Genomic DNA, 21,513 nt, shown 5'->3' on the forward strand with positions numbered 1-21,513 from the left:
GATGTTTACAGCCAGAGAAAATTTGGCCATTACATTTGTGTCCTTATTACCATGTTTTTTCTGACATCTGCTGCCCTGTTATAACCAATGATTAGATGCTAATAATGATACAGAATAGGATACTGTACTTCTAATCGGTGTTTCAAGAAACTAAAGAAAATGGATCAGAATTGAAAAATAGTTTTTAATTTCAAAAAAACAAGGAATGGGAACTATGGGTTCTCAGCTCAGGTATTCCCATTACATGATATGTTTCTGATATGCAGTAAAAGTATGTTATTTATAATAGATGAGGTACTAAAAAAAATCAATTCTAAATTATGACTGTATTTCAAATACTAGTGCAACGCATGTATTTCCTGGGATCCCTGACTACAGAGGTGGCTTAACCTCCTAGACCTTCTCTCCACATGATGCAGAAATACGTTCAATTGGTGTTGATGGCACAGCATAAAGCTCCCCTAGCCATCCTTCCCTTTTGTGCTAAAGTCTTTGGGCATGGGTTTTTATTTGTGTGCGGAGAAGCACAGGAAAACAAACACCAGCTTGCTGGAATCCTGGAGCCCAAACAACACAGCTGTGAGCTCACTCCCCCTGTGATCTGAACCAGGGTGGAAACATCCTCTCTTTAGAAATAATCCAAATGTATTAAAAATTGTCACCACCCTCAAAGAGCTACCTATAGATGGACAAAAGGCAGAAAGAAGGTAGTACTCTTCTCTGCCGGAGACCAGACACACAAATTTATTTTCATTTCATTATGTTTATTTCTGAGGCTTTAACAAAAAGATATCAAAGTGGCAAACTGCTGCAGAATCCCAGGGACTGACACTCTGTTACTAGGCTGCATGCCACAAAGAAGCTTAGGCTAGTTTGATGCTTCTTACACACAGATATTCCTAAATCTGTCTTCCAGTTTTTGAACTAGCCTGTACAGCCCTGCTACCCCTTGGATGCTCCAAAGAAAGATACTGAGACACTGGACAGTGGAAGTCTCTTTTAGTGCTTTGTGTCAGCCCCCTCCCCCCCCAGACAACAGATTTTCAAGGCTGAAACAAACGTCAGGAAGACAAAAGCAATGGAAAACACTATCAGTACCTCCAACAGTACAGCTACTTGTTTAGGGTGACCAGCAAGCTTCTCAAAACTTACCACAATAGCAAGCTTTTGGAGTTACATTTGCTTGCTCTCACTGAGACAGCTCTCCTGGCCACCAGTTCTGTGCCTTCTTCAACATTCTCATTGGTACTGAACCTCATGTGGTGCCTTTCTGGTTTCTTTTGCCCAAATGACATTTCAGAAAGAGGGCATAAAGAAGGGTGCTTGTAGCCTCTTACTATGTTTCCCAAAGCCAGAGCCCCACTCACCTGTCCTGTCAAAGGTTGCTTTCTTTTATCCTGTCAGTGTGGGTGCTGGGATGGATGGACATAAACACAGTGATAACGACCTTCCCCTCTTTCCTCTTCCTTTTTTTTTTTTTCCCCCCCTCTCTTCCCTCCCTTTTTATAGTGTCTCTTGATTTTTCTCAATTATATTTAATTTCTGGCTTAGCTTTAAATTTTGTTAGTTAAAAGCTTAATACATAATGACAAAATTTTACTAATCAGTATTGTACCAGCTTTGTAATGAGACAGGGATTAGCAACATAACTGAAATTACTTCACCTTCAGGAACCAGTGCAATCTAAACACAGTACTTGAACATAACTTAATTACAGGATTAGGGAGCGGGTTGTCTGATGTGCATGGCATGCCTGTATCCCTTCAGGGGATCCAGAAAGGGCTCAGGCACAGGGTGCTTCATTTTCAGTCCTCTGCTACACAGGGGCCACTCTAGTTTTAAAAATCAATGGCTAAACATCCTCTCGGTGTTTAAAACCATGCTGCAAGGTTCATACAGGCTACAAAGGAGTACAGCAGGGCTACATAAGTACCAATCATGGTATTATTACAGAAAAACCTAGAGGGAAATCTGTTGTTAAAGAGCTGTGCCACAAAGGCTGTGCAGTATTCAGCAGGTTGGACACACAGAAGGAGAGGGAGAGCCAGGCACTACCTGGCAGCATGAGCTGTCAAGGTTCATTACAGAGAGCAGTCAGCATGCAGGCACAAAGTAGGAAACAGCACCATGCTTGAGGCAGCCCACAACATGCAGGCAGGTTGGAATACCTTACAGCATGCACACAAGCAAGCCATGATGTGAAGAAACCAGCCTCATTGGGACACCTGGAGCAGAAGCAGCCAAGCTGTGAAGTAACCCAGGCAGACATGCAAGACATTGCTGCTGGTAGCATCGTGAGCCAATGCTCCTGTGACAAAGTCCACAGCCATGTTCTCCAGGCAGTGGAAAGTGCTTATTTTGCAGTGGAGCATGCATGATTTAAGTGTCTTTTCAGATCACGAAGAAAGGGAATTGCAAGGAAGAACGTGCCAAAATGTTGACTGCAGCTTATGAACTTGTCTACTTCTCTTATATCTTCAATCACAGAAGGGCTACACCCTTCCCTTGCACTGCACCTGCAGGTGTTACCTGTGGTAGATGTATTTAGCAGGGTTGGAAGGATCATTCATCGCCTCCTGAGCTGAAAAAAATACTTTTCTCTACATTATTACACAACAGGACCTGAGAGGACTAGTTTAAGTACACAGCAATTACACTGGAGATAGGACTGCAGAACCCTATAGTCACATGTATCTGCTAAAAAGTTTCTTACATTTTCAGTATGCACTCTAAAAAAAGCTCTTTGAAAAGGAAGCACATGCAGAACATCAGTGTTTTACTGGTTACTGATCTTTTGTTTATTTATTATTTTATTCACACATTTATTATCACACATTATTTATTTTTTATTATTAATTTATTCACACCAACAGCATGAATTTATTCACACCAACAGCATAACTACTTTTTCTTTACTTCAATATTCTTTTTCTTTTCCTTTGCTTTTCTTTTACACTTTGCATATATTAAGAGAAAGCTATTACATCTTTTTCCAGGTTTTATTTTGTAAGACTAGTGCACCTATTGCAATCTAAATGAAAACTTGAAAACTGCAGTATTCGACACTGAGTTGTACCACTGTACTTCTCTCTGTCTGCTGGAAAACTAATTCTCATATCTTTCAGTAGCACATTTGCTTTTTCCACATCTGCTGCACATTTTTAAGGTCCAGTCTTTCTGCAGTAAGGAGGCAGATTATAGTTTTCTTGAGCATACAAACAGAAATCTTGGCTATAAGACACAAAATGTGTGAATTTCAACATTGTATTATTCCATGCCTTCTCCATGCTCCAGCATCTCCTAGTTATTTTAACATGATTCTTTAGTCCTCCTCTGACACAAATTAAAAGAGATCATCAGTGCAACAGCAGAATTTACCAGAATACTCCCACATTTTATAACCATTTTGTCATGGAAATACTAAAAATAATAAAAAAAAAAGTCTCAAAGCCAGTTTACAAGAATTTTGTTTGGTTGGAGGTAGGCTACTCTGATTTTATCTTTCATAGAGTTTTTCTAAGCCCATTATAATTCTTCCATTAGTCACCATTTTCCTTAGCTGAACTAACAATTCCTATGTGATACCATACCAAAACTTTTTGGGTACAAAAGTAAAATAAGGCCTACCACAGTCCCTTTTTCTAAAAAGTAAAATAATCATCTGTCCATTCTCATAAATACCATCATATTAGCCAGGTAAATCTTGGCTAATTTGTCTGTATTCTCTCCCTTTTCTCACAACTCTGACTAATTCAGCTGTGTTCTCTCCTATTTCACCTTAAATCTTAAAAATCATTGTCAGTACAAAACTGAAATTTTGAAATTATTATTTCAAAATGTGTTCTAAAGCCTGCAGTAAAATTGCCTGTTTTTCTCATTCTGAAACACTAGAATAATATTTGCTATTCTCTAATCCCACTGCAGACCTCCAGTCTTGGCAGACTGATTTAGTATGTGCTGTGGAAATAAGTGCATTCATGTACATTTTCCTTCCCCTTGTTGGTGGGTTTGACATTTTCCTTGGCCATTTGCATCTTCATCTTGTGTCTGTACCTACAGTCAGCACAATTGCTCAGGCAGAGGAGAAGTCAAATTTAATTTGATTAGGTGATTATATATTTAATAAAACTATCTGCAAAACAAACAAAGCCTACTAAGACACAGATTGAGCCTCAACCTATATTCAGTTGAGAATGTTTTTTAATTGTAATGTTATTATGGGAGAATAGGGTTCAGAATTTCTTTGAGAAAACTGGTTGGATAACCTCATGAAACATCTTTCCGAGTACTTAATTTTAAAAATGCTCTTCTTTCAACAAAGCCCTTCGTATAATTTGCCTTAACACCTGCGGGTCTGCTGAGTTTGTTCTTTATTCATGTTTCACTAGACATACAATTAGACATGCTTCCAAAATGCTTCACTTTGGGTGTCTTAATGTGGAATTTTGAAGAAGCTGGTAATAATTTGCTAAGATAAAGTAACAAAGCTGCTTAACTACTTACAACTACTCATCTCAAGATTTATTCCTGTCAGCAGATGGAGGACTACAGTATAAGACAGATAGTAAGAACTGAAGAGGTCATAAAACGCTCAAGAGCAGGAAATTACATAGGTATACCTGCCAATGCAGTCTATTTATGAAAAGTCATTAGGCGTTCCCAGTCTCTTCAGTTCCTGCTTCCCCAAATAACAGAACTGTGTATTAAGAGCAAAAAGCTGAAATTAAAACAAAATGATTTTTGTTTATTTTTGCTATTTGCTTTTATATACTGAACATATATTTTATGCCAAACACAGAAAGTATCCACCAGCTATAGAGAAACCAATTAGGTGTATAAATAAACAGGGGATTTTCTCCCTTGAAACTTGATCCTGAAGCCTATGTACAGCTTTGAATTAGAAAAATTAGAAAATAGCTGCTACAGTACTGATACCCTGATTCAGCCTTTTTTTTTTTTTTTTTTCCCAACGCAAGTTTTAGCCCCTAAACCTGACAACCTTGAAGGCCCTGATTTATTATGCCATAACCATAATATCTCAGAAAAAGAACTTATTACCCTTCCAAGAACTGTGTCAAATGTCAGTTGACCAGACTACCGTATTGCAGTTCTGTGCTGTGATTGCATGGTTTCCTGTCTGGCCTGAAGAGCTCTCACAAGCTTCACACGCCTTTCTCCTCCCTGCTGAACTGCAGTCAGTGACTGTGAGCAGCTGGACCCTGGCTGCTCCGTCAGGGACAGCTAGAAACCTTAACAGGCAAATTGTTACTGGAGCCACTGGGATTTTTGCCAGAGAAAGGAAAGTAAATTTAGACTAACATCTGTAAGTAAAGCACTCCACAATGACCATCAACATAGAAAGTTGCCTATATAAGGATTTAAAAAAAAAAAAAAAAAGTGATCATAAGAACCCTGATATCCCAATGTAGTCATTTTATTTAAATATACTATGAGCTACTATTAGAAACATTAATGAGGGGTAAACAGGCTTGTGCTCTCCTGAATACACCATTTTGTATCAATAAACCAAAGTAAAACTTTAATAAATGGAAAGCACTCTTAGAACAGTAGAAAGAATGGTACCACTGGGAAATAAATGTATCAAGTCTTCAAAAATAACATCCTTGTTATAAAGACCATGAAAACAACTGCATAAATAGGTTAAAAAAATAAAGAAAATTTATTGTGTAATAAATTTGGAGCTTTGTCTTTGAATGTATATATAGGTACACACACACAGGCATATGTCTGTACATACATATACCTCTTCTATCTGTACATTTATGTAAAAAGGATCTATATATTGATCACAAAATGACCTGAAATTCGTCATGAGTCAAAATGGGTTCATAAATATCACTGTATAAGTCTGCAATGTCTCCCATCTCCTGCTAAATATTTCAAATTCATTTTGCATCCTTCCAGGTGTGGCATTTTACATTTCCTTAAATAGTATTTAGCCACAGGAAACAGACAACCAGGATCACAAGATCTGTGCACCCAGTGCTTCCCTGAGCAGCCATTTGCCCTCGGTCAGTTACAGCCACAGAGCTGAGCTCCTCAGGAATCAATGGGAAATGTTCTTCAGCAAACACATATTCAAATTCTCTAGATGGGACTAGAGATCAAAATTCATCATGTCCCAAGACAGACTATTATCTTTTGCATATATTGTGATTTCTAGCACTAAATGGCCAGAATCCAACTTGCTCCCAAGTGAAATTCTTACTAAGGTCGCTGTACAACCTTCACATTATCAGCTATTATTAAAAGTGGATAAACTTGCCCAAACTTAATGCAAAATATAACCATTTATATTCACACTCAGAAGTGCTTAAGGAGACTGTGGGTATTTCACTCTCACTGATGTTAGTGTTAAATGCCAAAGGTGAAATACTTAGGAAACTGTACAGTAATAGTCACAGAACGCTGTGGTGTAACCGTAAGTTATTTCATCTTATTAATTAAATTCTCATGTTTTTGGTTTTGCTGTGAGGGCTCCAAATCTATTATGATCATTGTAAAGTCAGACATTCCAAGCTAAATGACACACACATTTCATGGAAGTTGTTAAGGAAAGGATTAGAAAACTTAATATAGTTTTCCTATAAATCTAGTCTAAATATTCAAACAATTGTATATCTTTCAGAACTAAGACAATATTTTACTTGATGACTTGATTCAATTTCCAAACCAGATAATTGCTCTTTAGAGAAAAGAAAAACATCCAGCTGATTCATTTAATTTATAGCAGACCTTAAAATAAATTGTACAGGTCATTAATTTTATATTGCAAAAGGCCTATAAATTAGATGAAATGCTTAGTTGCATATATTGCACAAGAAAATTAACAGTTCACATTTGGCTGTGGTTTCTTTGTCATCATTTCTTTGGGAACAACTGTTCAGCAAGTTGGCATATCAAGGTAAACTGGGCTGATAAAAGACATTTATTTCTAGCCTACGTACTATACACTCTTTAAGAGCAATGACCGAATAAATAAATAAATAAATAAATAAATTTGGTCTCCACCTCATATAGAATAAAAGTGTCCTTCACCAGAGCTTAACCTTTGGAGTACCTTTGCTGCTGGTAGGCTCCAAAGCCATGCTCAGTCATGATATCAAGTCAGTATTTTTGTACATGTGAGCATACAGTGCTATTTAGCGAATGACCAGGTACGTTTTATGTGTAGGCCAGAAGAATCGTTAGTCACATACCTTTTCTTTTGTACTTTCACATTAGGGCAGAGAAACTTACGTTGTTAGTAAAATGCATCTAAAGGGAGCATTTGGAGAAAAAGTATCAGTCATGTAACTACCCTTGGGCTGTTCTCTTATAGTTCTCTTATAAGGAGATCTCTAGGGCTATCATTATCTGTTTCACATAGACACGAGAGATGCTGAAAGTCAACCCAGACCCTTCTAGGTCTCCAATTCTCTGACAAGTTTTTACTCCACAATCATGCAGATCTCTGACTGCTCCTTTAGTTTTACCTAACTTCAACTTCTACTGCTTGCTTCTCACAGCGCTGAACAAAAATTGAAAACTAAGATGAGAAAGCTGAGAGAAGAATTTTAGAAAGGTTTTCAAAAATCTAAAATGGCAAAGAAATAAAATTGATAACTAAATAACTTTACACCTTTTTTTTTTTTTTTTTAAATATATATTAGCATTCCCATGGAAGCAAAACAAATTCCCTAATTACTCTAAGAGGCTGCAGCTCTACTCAGCGGTAAGCTTGAATGACATCTTGCAGTAACAGAGAAAGGAAAAAAAAAGTCTTGGATTGCCAAATATTTAAATAGAAGTTAAAGAGCTGTTGGCAGGATGGTGGAGTTCTGACAGAAATTGTGAAGATGCTATTGGGTTGCGTTTCGGTGAGTAGTTCTTGTATATTCAATTCAAGTCTACGTTTTCATCACTACAAAATATTACAATGCCTACTCTGAAGGTTAAACATAAAAATACGAATTAGAAAAAACTGTGGGATTTTTTTTCTTTGCTCCTACACTAAATTTCCTGTATGTAATCTTGACAAGTCATTCATTATTATAGTACTCCATTGGTAAAATGAAAATAAATAATAGCAGTTATTAAACATGGAAGTTTTGTAGCTAAATTCACCAGTCTTTGCAAAGTACTTTAAAATACGATGATGATGAAACCTATAGAAAAGTTTACAAATAGTTATTTCAAAATTCAAAGCAGCCCACTCTAAATTCACAAATGCTAAGTAAAATATATAACAGCATAAATATCAAAAGGGATGGGAGGGAGAAAAAGTATTACATGATTTTAAATCATGAAATGTAAATGGGATTTTTCAGTGTGTTTGTAGAGTGATGGCTATTATTCTTAAAATGCCATTTGGCTGGATAAATAGATAAATTTGGCTGGATAAACAGCTATAGTTCAACGAACTACTAATACTTTGGCAGGTGGGTATCACAATTCCTAAGAGCAGAAATGTCTCTGACTCCTTGTTATTGATAGAAAGAGCAAGTTGTGGGAGATGGGCAACTCTGAATCAGAAAAATGCTTTAGGATTCCTGAGAAAGATGAAGACTGAAGCAATTTGCCCCAGCAAATGAAGATAAATGATCTACCATCTCACTTAACAAGTTAAGGAAATACAGCCCATGATTGCAGGAGGATGTGCAATGAGAGCAGGATACATTTACATTCAGCATCCTGTTTATAATGAAGCCATTATTTGGGGCTACATTCTTAGTGCTTTCTGCTGTGATTTGCAGTGCCACAATGATGATCAGAGAATACTCTGACAAATTACAAGTTAAAATAATATTGCCATGGTATAACTGTAAATATACAGAAAATTACCATAGGGCCAAGTGAACTCTGCCTGTATTTATCATTATTATAATTAATCATTTTTCCCCTCTTCCCCCATTTAGAAAAGCATGTTTATAGGACTGCATTAATAACTTTAAAGAAGTGCCAAAGACAAGAAGGGTCCTACTCTGCTTTCCTGGCCTGTCCTTCCCCCATCCTGAGGTGACTCACTAAAACAGGTGTTTAAGAATTAAAAAGGAAGCCTTGATCTGAATAGCTGGAAGCATAGCCCAGCACAGACCCAGACAAGAAGTCTTTTCATTCCTCAGATTTTTTTTTTATTTTATTTTTTAGTTTAAACAAGGCAGACATTGATAAGAGCAATCACCTGGCAGAGAGATACAGGTAGGCAACCTTCCTTTACCAGTTTACCTGTCCTATATAATTAAGAAGTTTCTGACATTCCTTAAACTCTGTAAGGGATAGTTCCTTCTTTCTGTACCTGTCAGGAATATTGCATCAAATAAAAGTATTTTTTTTTCCTCTCCTGTCCTCCCAAAAAAGAAATGGAATTAGAATAGAAAATGCAATACTTTCACTTAGAAGGAAATCTTCCTTACAGAGTTTCTGAATATATCCTTTCCCATCTCTGATTTCCGTTTCCCTACAGATTTAAATTAAAGGAGCAAAATATTTGTCCTCAAAGTAACCTATTTTTCTTTTTAGTCAACATGGATGTTTTGATCCCTTTGCTCTAGACTTTCAGGCTGAGTAGCCCAACAAAATTACTACGGCTGCTGAAATGCATAGAGTGAACTGAACCAGGCCTTTCGCTCCTGCCAAGCAAATGTAATAGCTCTCACATTTAACCCTTGGACTCTGCTCTTTTTCCCATTTCAAGAGCCTCAGGCTCCCTGAAAGCCAAAGCATTTCCTTTGCCTTTCCAATTAAGCAAGTCACACTATTGTAAATTTTAAGTAGGTAATACAAATATAAACATCAACCATAAAAATTAGCAACCAGAACCTTCCAGCCTCCAAATACCTTTGAAGAGTATAATGAACAACTTCAGGAAATGCAGTGTGTTGTCAGTACCAAGGTAAAAATCACTCTCACTCATTCTCTTCCTAAGAGTGTACAAGCCATACTAACTGCCCATGGGAAAATGGTATCTAGCTGCACTGTGACCAGAGATGCCACACTGCAATATTTCACATATATGAAAGGTTGTTGAGCACAGTATGGAATTAGAGGGAAGGCTCTGTGGGCTAAAACCTCTTTTCAAATTTGCCCAGACTGCTCTCATAGGATTAAACAATGTATCTACTCAAGTATGTGAGGGCAGAGTTTAACCTCTTTTTTTCCTAAATTAAATTGTACATATGAAAGTCCCTATAAGCATTTCACTAACACCCACCAATTTTTTCTAGCACAACTCAATTCAGCAAAGACTTTACATATGCACTTCTCTTCAAGCATGTACTTCAGTCACATTTTTAATTGCTGTGTCAAATTGAGATTTGCAAGGGTAGAAACTATTTTTTCTTTATGGTAAATTGATATCTCTATGTCTTCTTCAGTATGAAAAACCTCTAAATAGATTTCAATTCTTCTTAAAAATCAATAAAATAAAATAAAAATAATAATAAAAAAACACCACACAACAAAACAAAAAAACCCTTGCCCTAAACATCCGAACAATAGATTCTTGAAAACAGAGGACCAATAATTGTACTGGTGTCAGTCTCAAAAGAATATCAGGTAATTAGAGAGATGAAGTTAAAACTGCAGTGGATTTATGACAGTAGTAAAACTTGATTGTGCCATTGAAGGACATAACCGACCACTTGACAATCTCCCCAGCTCCAGAGCTTTTAAATTTCAGTAGGAATGCTGTCTTGGTATTCACCTCCACTAATCTGTGACATAAAACAGAAGAATAGGTATAAAATAATGAAATTCAAATATAAGCATGGGAGGGTCAAGGCTAAAACTAAAAGAACTGTTTTTATTATACAGCCTACGCTAACAACAGCAAACTTGTGCAGATAAAGCTGGACATAACCTCCTGTCCTGAAGACCTCAGTTTCAGATCATCATTTTTGTCTGCCAGGGAAAAAAATGTGATTCATTAACATCCCTCGAAGCTAATGTCAATTTTGTTTGTGTTAAAGAGTAGAACAATAGACCATAAATTTGCATTCAAAAAGCAGTACGTAATAAGTGTTTACACTTATCTTTGATGTGAGCTGTGTGCACTTATTGCTTCTCAAGCTCAGGCCACATTTCAGACCCTTGCTGGCAGATCATAAAATCTAAGAGAATATTTACTTCATGTGTCTCCTAAATGTGTCTTGTATACCATAAAATAAATATGTAAATCATAATATCCAGCTCTTACACAGGAATGCAACATGTGTGCATCAGAGGATGAGTTACTCTCTGTAGTCTTCTGCTACCCACCACAACAGTATGGGTACATGGCAGTCCATCTTTCCTGCAGGCTGAAAGAGCCTTCTCTCTAGAAATTTTTTCAGGATCTGCAACAATGCTGCAAATATTATTGTCATTGTTGCATATAGACCAGGACTTCTGGGTCAACTAAACCCAGGGTCCAAGATCAGACAGAAATCTTAAACATCCACATCTTTTTCAGTCTGCCCATCTTCAGGGCAACACTTGCATACATTACTACTGTTAAGCAAACCTTTAAGTGCAGTTCTAAATAAGAAAAGTTTTGCAGAACTGGAGCCTAGTGATGGCAAGACCACATATTCCAAAGCATAGTCTGCCGTTTTTATTTTTGATGGCTTGTTTGTTTGTTTTCCACTGATGGCTTTATTATTCTGGAAAATAAAATCTCAGTTCCTTTTCAAACTAAAGGAGGGAACTCATGCACTTTGCAAGCTAAGAATAACTGAGGTTTAAAATTTAAAAGTTGATTTTAAAAATATCACTGTTTCTGCAGAACACACAAAAATCCCACCATTGCTAATAAAACTTCAGACACCAAAGAGTGCTGATTATCCTAGAAGATCCATTAGTTCTGCTTTCAGCCAGATACTCACAGGAAACTTCAGTGTGATTTATAGCACTAGAGGCACAGCTTTGTATGTGGGAACTCTATAACATGCGTTATACAGCATTTGTCAATGATCTTTCTGCATAAAAATTCATAAAGATATATTCCCAATAAAGTTTTCTATCATATTTTTGCAGTAAAATAATCATATTCTATGTCTTACAATGCTCACTTTCTGAAGGAGAGATAAACTTTTTGAACAGTCACAGCATTAGTCAAGAGTGCTACAAGCTGACTGGTTTGGAAATCTTTATTCTGAATAGTAATTACTGAATCTTGTTTGTTATTCTTAAAGCTTAATAACAGAAAAAATAATTTTACCATTTTAAGCACCATCATTCTCTTTTATCCAAGAATTAAATACCAAAACCAAAAAGATTTGGACATAATCCTTCCAAACTGTCAACATGCCAACCAACAGAAATCTCGCCCAATGTTTGTCTATCCTTCAGACACACATGTTTAGGAAATAATCTTATTACATTAGACTATAAAATGTGGCAGCTTGTGATCTGCTGTGTAAACAGCTGAGAGATATATCCATCCCTCTCCTTTTGCAAACCTCAGTGAGAAGAGGAACATCTGAAATGGCAAAATCTGCAGCAGTCCCAAACTAAGTTTTGCTGTCCATGCACTAATTGGAGCCCTTAATCAACTCAAATTTGTATTTTTTATTTTTTGTTTGTTTTCTTCCAGATAGATAATTTGAATATAGATCTGATCAGGATTTAAAAGCTTATATATATATATTTCAAGAATGAAATTAGGAGAGAAATTACAGCCTTGAATTTTGTGCAGCAAGGGGAAGCTGGAAAGATTATTGGGCTATGGCAGAAAAAAAGCAACTCGTGCACTCTGAGACAGGAATCACACATTTTTCTCTTTGACAAGGCTGTCACCTTTTCAAAATCACCTTCCTATTTGTAAAATTAAGCTTACCTTAGCTCTACAAGGTCTTCCAAGAATAAGGATACTAAATGGATATAAAGTACCTGGCTATGATGATTATGGGAATAATTAAGGAAGCTGGAAGACAAGTGTGACCAGCAAACAGCAGTGGAGAAGTAGAGTACACAGACTGCATGCTGACAATCAATGGGAATAAGAAGGCTGGGGCTGAGCCTCAGAGAGTACCTAAAGAATGTGAGGAATCCAAGCTGGATTCAAGTTTGTAGTAATATGCAAAACTGGAGTATTTAAACTACCACAATGAACTGAAATAACACAAATTCATATCCAGAAAAAAATAAAAGACAGTAAGTACAAACTTTGCCCCTGGTGTGGCAGAACTGCTGATCTGCAGGCATCTCAGCTGAGGCAGCATATAAACCTTCTCCTTTTAAACATTACACCCTTTATGAGGTATCAGGATACATGACTAGCTCAAGAGGCTGACAAAAAGTAACGGTAGTTCCTTTTCCCCATTTAAACTGACAAGTGTAGTATAGGAAGTCATTTTACATGTCATTTATGCTGTTTTAGAAAATGACTCTGAACTGAAACAAAAACAATATTAACTTGGTAATTAATGTCCAAGTGAGCATGTAGGGGAGAATACGGGCTGAAAAAGTTAAAATATTAGGTAGAAAAACAAAACAAAACAAACAAACGAAAAAATACAGCCAACAAACCAACCCACAACCAAAAAAAAAAAAGAAAACAAACCACAAAAGCCAAGCAAAAACAGGTAAAGAAAGACAAGCTTTCAAACAAGGCATACTAAAATTGAAAATTCTTTGTTATTGTAGAAATGTAGACTGTTGTCAACTTGGGCTGTTGTCTACTGTGGCACAGTATACTTATGGCTGCTGCTGTTTCACTGTGTGCCTAAAAATTGTTATGGGGCAATGGGAAGAGAATTACTGATGGCCCACAGTGCATGGGGGCATGTGAGATAGAGGGTCTGGTCCAGACATCCAGAACACAACCACCTTTCACCCCAGGGAAAGATCTGATGATCTAGGTGGTTCCTTCAAGCTATGCATTCCTAGGCAATAAATTGTTAGAATGACTTACTATTATTGTTATTTTATTTGTTCATTAGAAAGATGTAAATGCCTCCAAAAGCTTGTGGTATCTACAGTGAAACAAAAGTATTAGGAAGATTAGATACATTAATATTAGCAAAACTGGAAGTTGTTATATTTTTGCTTAGCTTTATGCTTAACTGGGGAAAGATCCCTTCCATTTTCCTTGTTTGAATGCAAACATGAGAAGCTCTGTACATCCAGCTACACATTGAAATTATTTATTATGCAAATTACGCAAGCTTTAGCTAAGAAGTATTGCATAACATAGACTTTCTTCATAAAAAGTACAACTGTTTTTAAAGCAAACCAATCACAGCTGGAAAAAAAAAAAGTAACTGGAAACCAGAATTGATGGTAATCTATAATGGTGATTCACCCTATCTATTTTCTTTGTTTCAGACTACAAGCTAGATCACTATATATATGTTTAAATAGGAACGATTGAAAAAATGTGTTGAATTGTGTTGATATTGAGGTCAGGATTCTGTAACACACCAAATGCTAAACTTCTAGTCCATAAACACCTTCGTTAAAAATAAACCATAAATCTATTATCTTTACAGCAACTGCAATCTGGAAAACGTGCTCTCTCTTAATTTAGTTGCCTCATGAATATCACATTAACCAAAAAAGCAACCTGAATGAGAAATATGTTATCAAGCGAAAAGTCCACTAACTGCATGATCGACCACTGCTTTGTTTTTGTTTTTAGCCATTTTCCCCTTTCCTGACATCAAAAAATAGCAAAGTTTCTACAAGATTAAATGGTATGTTCTTAAAGGGCCTAGAGTACGTGGCCAAATTTTTAACAATGGGAAGTTTAACTTAGGGATGACTAAAAAGTTAATTTCCCACCCTAAGTCAAAATTCTCATCTTGTTCTGATTAAAAATAAAAGGTCAATGATTGCTGTAGGATATGAAGGGAAATATATATGTATATATACACACACACAGAGAAAAACTCCAAACAAAAGTGCTTTTCAATTATGCTTCAATTATGCATCCTAATATAATCATTTTCATCAAAATCAAAATGAAAAATTTGAAGTGTGGCATTTTGTCATCTTCAAAACAAGAAATTCAAAATTACTTGTTTTGACACTTCCCAGCTGAAGTATTTGTCAGGAGCATGTCAACTTTGAAATAATTTTCCAACTTCAACTTGCTTCCTTGAACATTTTTTGAATAAGTTAATATAATGCCTATTAGTATTAAAGAGAAGTCAGGTATTTACTTTTCCAGGCCTTTATACTGTTCTGAAAAGATTTATAATGTTCAGAGTTTTAAAATTATTACATTTATTCTCTTCATCATTTTATCCTCATTTCTGATGACATTTAGATCTCTTCAATCTGTTATCTGTGAAGATGTGTTAAATATGTCTTTGTGTTTGTATCTGTTTGTTCTTTGTCTAAGCGTAACGCTTTGTTATGTATTGAGGTAGAAACAGGAAATTGGCTAAATCATCTGCTTAGGGAATCTATGTTGCATATGATGAATGAATAAGAAACATGACAGTAGCAGTGTCCTCAATGCCGTAGGATATTAGCACTATGGTCCTTGGTGCAATCACCAAGGTGAAGCAGACAGCAAATAATTCTTTATACAGTGCAATAAAACGTCATTTAGACAGAACCCCCAGTAGGCTTAAATTTGGAGGTTTCTGCCTGCCTCATCATTTCCTAGGAGTGTCTATACTGTTCAAGGAGCCAGGTTTAGCACAGGTGAGCCCGTTTCAAAATCTTTCCACAACAGAAATTGAAGGATGCTTCCCCTACCTTCCAAAATGTTAGTATATACTCTTTCTTTCTCTCTTTCCTTCCTAATGAGAGCTGATATGATACATCTGCCCTACAGCATGGTCACATGAACTACTGAAACACTGCAAGGGTGGGGGGAATAATCTCTGAAGAAGGCAGAAAGGGCAACCGGAGGGTAAAGGAGGGAGAGAAGAGCCTAGAAACTCTGAAACAAGTTCTGCCATTAAAAGATTCCTAACAGAGGGCCTTGGGCTTATATCTCAGGGTGAGTGAGGCTAAATTGCAAATACATAGTCTGGCTTGCAAATTCAAAAGGAGAGTCACATACACCCACACACAAAATCAGAAACATGCAGCTGGGGAATGTCACAGAGCAACTATATTAATAAAGATTCGTGCTAGTCTCCAAAGCAGCTTGAGTCACAGCTATCAATTTTCTACAATATAACATTTTCCAATGTATTTCTGGTTAAATTGCTGACTCGTTACAAGAAGAACCTACACAACACCGAACTCCCCCTCTTTAACACTTCACCCTTCAGAAAAGACTAAAGTTACGATGGATGATACTTGCTTTTTATGATCAGCCTAGTAGCCCTTTAGCACAGTTCAGTTACATCTCTAAAGAAAAGGAGCAGAGCTCCTAGCATCCATCGTGAAACAACATACACTTGAAACATTACCAAAGATCGGTTAAATGGAAAGATTTGTGTTTTTCATTTGTGGAACTCTTCCTATTCAAGGCAAGGATTTCTTACTAAATAAAGAGACATGGGACAAGTAACGTCTGGTTAAAGTCCAAAAATGTCACTGTGAAAATATCTAAAAAATAAAAATAAAAAATCTGTTTATAACAGAACATATGTAGTGTTAATATTAAAAGTTAAGTGCTAAAAACAAGTAAGAATGCAGCCTCATTAAAAACTTTATTTTACAATGTGAAAACTTTATGAAACAGCATTTTAAATGTCTTTCCTTATCTACAGCCACAGAAAGTATATGTTAAAATCACATTAAATCCACACATATCATTGACAAATGAGGGACAGAGGCCTCAAGCTAAGAGAGCACTTGAATTCATTCTTGTATTTTATCTAGCTTCTGAGTTCAAGGTGAACTCCTGTATACTTAAAGCTACCCGCACAGAATGATTCAAGATAGCTAGGTGAGACCTTGGAAGGTCAAATCATCCAGCCATTTGCTCCAAGGCAGGAACAGCTGCCTTTCTGTACAGAATGACATTTCAAACATATGCTCATCTAACCTGTTTCAGTGATGAAGACTACTAAGAGATAATTTACTCCCATAGCCTTAACATTTAGAAGTCCACTGTGTTGCAATTTAAGTCATTTCTTGTTGAGAACAAGTTATTCCCTTGACTGCAGAAGCTTTTTATGTGCTTGATGGCTGTTACCATGTTACCTCTTCCGTTCATCCTCTCTAACTGTTCTTTCATTTTTTCTTCATATGACACTCCACTTAGTCCTCATATTTCTTAAAGTGCAATGCCTAGAACTGAAGAGAATATTCCTGTTGGGATTTTATGACTGATGGGTAGAGCAGACGCGTCACTCTGTCTTGTATCTATTTTCATATTTATCCTTACATTTCTCTTGTTACTTCCCAACATGATGTTTGCTACTTTTAAAACTATGTGTTAAGTCAAGTGTCAAGTCTGACCCTGGATCTGGTCTAAGAACTTGCTCCATTTGCTTCTTTCAGAATAAATAATAAACAAAAAAAAGTTGGGCCAAATCCATCTGGAAAAAACATGCCTACGCACTGACTTTTGGTTCAGGGAGATGAAAATATTACACAAGCTCTTTCAAACCCAGAATTTATAAGGACACTTAGTACAACTAATTGACCAATGTTGACAGCAAAGAAAGCTAATTGAAGCTCTGTTTATCTGTTGGGTGAGGAAAAAAAGAGAGGAGGAAGTGTTCCATGATGAGACACAGCACCCAGCATTCCCAAACATTACCTCATGACGATGTTTTAGGCTCATTTGTCATAAGCCACAAACAAAAACAAAATGCACATGTACTTAGTATGGCTTCTCAACATAGTTTTCCATGGAAAGTAATCTCCCGGGTTCTTCTAGTTCTTGCTGTGATTATGTAATTCACTAGTTTAGTAAATACGCTATCTGCCAATTGTACCACATTAACACTCCCAGCTCGGCCCTCAAACGTAATAATTGGATTTAATTTCACACTGCTGGCAAGTGTACAACATTTCCTCATACTAGATGAGAGATGGTCCTGTCAAATTACCTTTTGTTCACTTCATTCTGTACAGGGCCCCAGCACAGGCTTATCTTAACTACTGCCTTCTTAAATTGCTTCGGTATTCATTTTCATTAGGAAGCACAAACCACACGAGGAATTCAAAATACACTCATACTAGTTACACCTGTAGTCAAAGACCCTGTAGCCTTGATTGGTTTTGAAACTAGGGCTGCTATAATTTTCTTTTGCCAGTGCTTTCAATGTTACAAAGAGCAAAGCTGCTCAGTACTTCAGAGTCCAGTAAAACCACAGTGACTTTTGTCAAACAGACTCAAAAAAAAATAAGCTTTTTATTTATTTATTTAAATAAGAAGTTTTTCATTTGCTTTATAGAGAAAGCCAGTAGGATTCAGAACGTTTTTCTGTTATATCTTTTTTTAATCATAATTCAAAGCAAAGCAGCTTTTGGGGCATCACTGTACGATATCTTATAGTGCTGCAGGAAACATGAGCTCCAGGCCCAAACCTCCACCTCCTGAGGTCTGTGGAGATGCAGGAAACAGCAGCCCTGCTCCACTGGAAGTGTGCCAAAACAAAACAGGAAAAAATAAAATAAATTTAATGAATATGCTAACTCACCATAGGTCCGTGACTATTTTTCTCAGTGGGTCTCTCTCATTACCTGGCATTATGAATTCCCTCATCTGTTTCTTTCATGGCTTCAGGATTCTCTTGTCCTACATGAAGTACCTCTAGTAAACTGTGTTTTTTCAGAAGAGTCTGGTATTCAGCAAGGCAGTAGATGTTGTCCCTGCATTTTGCTTTAAATGGCCATTATGTGTCGCTAATAAATTTTTGCACTTAATGAAATAACTTTTCCAAATATAAAGATCTTTTCCTCATTTTCTACATGTTTACAATGTAGGAAGCTGATTTTCTTGTTATTTATAATCATCTCCTAGTTAAGTGTCAGAAAAAAGCTAGCACCAGAGTCAAGTGTTAGCTGGGTTTTAAGTGCCTGTGTGAGGATGAAAACTCTAACAAGGAATATTTACAACTGAACAGAAACATTGTTTTCCCAAAGGGATTTTTAAACCTTCAGTGAACTATGACTATTGATCTTACTCTAAATCTGTGGAAATGATTTTCTATGAAAATGACTTTAATACTTAAGTCAACCTTATTTTACCTGCTGTTTACTAGCAATACTTCAAAACACCCTTTCAGAAGAAATGACAATGGCAAAGAGTGAAAAAAGAAAAAAAAAAAAAAAGCAAGAACCATGTTGAAAGTTAAGAGATGACTTCTTGGAGGGAATTCTTAGAAAAAATACATGAGATATGCAAAGAGAATGTGCTCATAAATGTCAATGGGATTCTCCAATCTTATTGTTTCCCCTTTACCCTGATATGTACGGAAACAACAACAAAAAAAAATGTAATTTTGAATGCAAAGAGAAAAAGATACCTAACACACATGTTGACTGAAGTCATAATTTGCTTGATACTTTTAAGATAAAAGGTGAAGGCCATAATGTGTAATTTTTTTTATTTTTTTTTAAGAGAGTAAACCTCAGGCAATACAAAAGCGTGGCTATTTCTGTAGATAAATGCTAAATGAATACTGTCTAACAGTAGTTTATCCCATAAAAACAATTCTACCCCTCATTGAATGGTGATGCTTGGAGACAGCAGTAGTCCAATGAATATAAATTATACCAGAATTCTGGAATATGCTTTGACAGAAGAGAAATTACAATAACAGCCCCCTAATTCTAACTGATGGTGTTTGCTAAAGAATATAACATCTTCAAGGCTTCTTGTGGCAACATTTCAACAAGCAGCGAGCCCTCCCTTAACTGGGAGCCTTAATTATTGTGCAAGCTTTCGAAAGAGCATCTGCTTCAGCTCACTGAATTCATGTCACATGCAGCTTGGGCATTGTAAAACACACACGAAACACAAATCTAACGTTTAATAATCTTCACTCTTGATTTATAGAGCTTTCGTCAGCGCAAGGGCAGCTCTGACCAGGCGCAGGGGAGGGTGCAGCAGACGCTGTGCCCTCTAGCGGGGAGAGCCCCGCTCCTGCCGGCGCACACCTTGGTCACAGCGACCCGCAGTTAAAAAAACACCCAGAGGCAGCCAGACAAGTGCTGGCGTGCCTAGGAAACGATTCGACTTGAATTGATCCGACCTGCTTTTACCCTGAAAGGTAATTCTGAGAACTTGGGGGAAAAAAAATAAATCTTTTTTTTTTCCCCCCTCCTGCCAGGGCATACTAAACATTTGCATTTCTTGATGCTGTTAATGTCATTCACTTTCAATATGGTGTTTTGTTATCACTTAAAGTAAAAGAGTACTTCGAGAATATGTGAAAAATAGCTTCTCTTTAAGGATCTGCAGTAACTTCAAAGATTCTTTTTTTAAACTTTAATTCTTCGAAGGCTTTACCCGAGCCTCCAAAGGGATGCAGTAGATGCTAAATAGAGTGAAACTTTGAAATGGCTCTTTTTATTTCTGTCCACAGAAGCTAAAGCTGAGTCACCCTGGTTTTATTTAGTAATTGTCCTCTTTTTGCTAATCAGACACAGTCTATATACTGAAATATATACTGTTGAAAATAATTTTATACATATATATAAAAGTAATGATGAAAATGTGTTAAATACAACTTTGATTGTTAGTTACATTTAATTATTGCTGTCATAATACCTACTTTTTATTGAAGGCGGAAAGGATAAGACTTTGTGGTTATAAACATCCATCTGTCAAATCTGGCGTCAGATTATCCAGTTGAAGGAAACAACCTTTTCATGTATTTTCTTCAGAATGTATTAAATATCAAGGTAATATTTGCCTTATTATTAACTCCTTCATAGTTTATATCATGTTCAGTAACACACAAGACACTAACAGATGATTTATGGATAAGCAAGCTGTTGGTGTATCTTCTGTTTAGCACCTCCTGGTGCAGACATTGCTGACTATTGCAACTGAATAGCCTAAGTCACCGATGCGCAGTGATTATTTGCCTACTGATAAGTTATATTTATTTTAGTCAGCACTGACACTTTCTTTTAAAGGTACGATATCTGGTAGACTAATAAACTTTGTCACCTTAGTCCACTGCCACACACCACAGTCATTTTCTTTCTGTTCTCTGGCAGCCACACTTTAATTTTTCCTGATAACTAACATTAACAAACACCAACAATTACTATCTAAAGCCCTGAGAGCAGCAGCGCATGAAAAGCCTCCTCCTGGGTTTTCCCCTTGGCCCCGAGTGACATGTGAGCCCCCAGCAACCTGCTGAGCTACCTTGTCATTTAGCAATTCCCAAACTCAGTGGTAGGCCCCTGGCTGGGAAAATCCCCTCTCTGTCTGGCATATTATCTCACCCAGCATTGCAGAAAACTCCCAAGTCTCCCTAGTTTGGGTCAGTTACTCTGTGACCACAAAACACCTCACATTTGTATGAAACCTTTTACGAAAGGAGGAAGGGGCAGCTCTAGTACACCAGGGAGGCCAGTGGACATGTTTCATCTGATAATAAACTGGGTAGCATTTCAAACATAAAAGCATCACTTTTACAAATATGTACATATAAGCTA

The 21,513-nt window shown here is 36.7% G+C and overlaps 1 protein-coding gene across 1 annotated transcript in view; it reads right to left on the bottom strand.

Moving 5' to 3' along the window:
• PLXDC2 (plexin domain containing 2) overlaps nt 1-21,513 on the bottom strand; it is a 269,462-nt gene that overhangs the window by 246,193 nt on the left and 1,756 nt on the right. The window lies entirely within an intron of this gene.

Source organism: Cygnus atratus, chromosome 2 (assembly GCF_013377495.2).
Source record: "Cygnus atratus isolate AKBS03 ecotype Queensland, Australia chromosome 2, CAtr_DNAZoo_HiC_assembly, whole genome shotgun sequence".
Taxonomy (NCBI): Eukaryota; Metazoa; Chordata; class Aves; order Anseriformes; family Anatidae; genus Cygnus; species Cygnus atratus.